Genomic DNA, 1,438 nt, shown 5'->3' with positions numbered 1-1,438 from the left:
CTGAGATGAACACAGAGACAAAAAAAATGATTAACATCCTAGGCGGTGATTATGTGCTCACGCTAGTCCTCATATTTAACGAGGAAATTACCTCTCCTCTCCTTTATGGCATATTATATTCTAAGGGTCATAAAAAGAGTCTCCCCCAAAGCTGGGACTTAACAAATAAGAGCAGATAGGAGTTAAACTTACATACAACCTACCATCTGGGCATGGTAAAAAAAAAAAAAAAAAGAAGACTCAGGCAGTAGTGATCCTTCACATCCGACATGAAGAACTGTTCAAATTGTTCTCCTGCACGCAAGGCAGCTAAGGCCACGGATGTATCTCTGCCTCTTAAATTTAGGCAAAGTTCGTCTGTTAGCAATTTCTGAATTCCAAGCAAAAGAAAGACTGCTAAAATGTCCTGTGGAGCAAATAAGTCTCTTCATGTCTACTTGCCTATAATCCTTAGCATGTGGCTTACTTTTTGGTATTGGACTTGGGAAAAGGCTGGGTGGCTCATTGTCACCAGGAATCTTATGCTGCAGTGGCTCCCAGTGGGAGAGCTAGTGGCATTTCTGCAGGCAATTTCTTCATTATTTGGGACTACCTGGCATATCTGAAGAACACATGGCATTCCTGGCACCAGCCTACTGACTGCCTCTAAGAGATTCTGACAACCAAAAATGTTCCTACACCACTCCCAAATGTTCACGGGTGTGGGGAGGGTTGGCAGGGGCGCTACTGGCCCTGGTTGAGAAGCATGGATCTATGAGTCAAAAAGGAAACAACATTTCATAATTCTGAAGGCATCTAGACAGGAAATAAAGGCTTGATTTTTAGGGTCCCTTAACTTTCCTTTGGACTACCATACGGTTCCATGCTGTCCACCTGCTTTTCTACCTGGGCTATAGGGGGGAAACAAAATGGTTTCTGAACGCATACAACCATTAATCATTTCATGCAGATTGCTGTGGTGAGTACCTCTGTACATGTGCTTCAGTGACATATGCTTGCATTTATTAATTCCTTCATCAATTCTCAGTGTATGTAGCTTGTACCTTTACTGTAACTCCAGCTGCAAGAGGCTGGCCTCACCTCAGTTACCACTCCCTTTCGTTCTGTCCTCACTCTACTCGGTATAAATAATAGCTATGGTGTCTAGAGCCTTCCTGTGTGCCTGGTACCATTCTAACTACTTACATCTATGAACTTTGGTGATCCTCACAGCGACAGCCTTTATGAGGTAGCTGTTGTCATCCCTATTTTACTGACTGGGAAATTAAGAAACTTGCCCAGAGTTCTACAGCTAGAGGACAGCCAGGATTTCAAACTGCAGTCTGGTTCCATCCTGAAGTGTGCTTTTGACACATAAAATACAGGCACTTCCCACCTTGAAGCTCTGTGCATCCCTGCGCGTGTGAAGGGAAATAACATCCCTACTGTTCTACATTCT

General features: G+C 43.5%; 1 protein-coding gene across 1 annotated transcript in view; it reads right to left on the bottom strand.

The window, feature by feature from the left end:
- The window catches only part of ZNF652 (zinc finger protein 652), a 66,056-nt gene that overhangs the window by 9,542 nt on the left and 55,076 nt on the right, over positions 1-1,438 (bottom strand). The gene's annotated exons all lie outside the window — the stretch shown is intronic.

This window comes from Vulpes lagopus, chromosome 12 (genome assembly GCF_018345385.1).
Source record: "Vulpes lagopus strain Blue_001 chromosome 12, ASM1834538v1, whole genome shotgun sequence".
NCBI classification, from domain to species: Eukaryota; Metazoa; Chordata; class Mammalia; order Carnivora; family Canidae; genus Vulpes; species Vulpes lagopus.
Note: the sequence above shows the minus strand (reverse complement) of the source record. Positions and strands in the feature narration are given on the sequence as shown.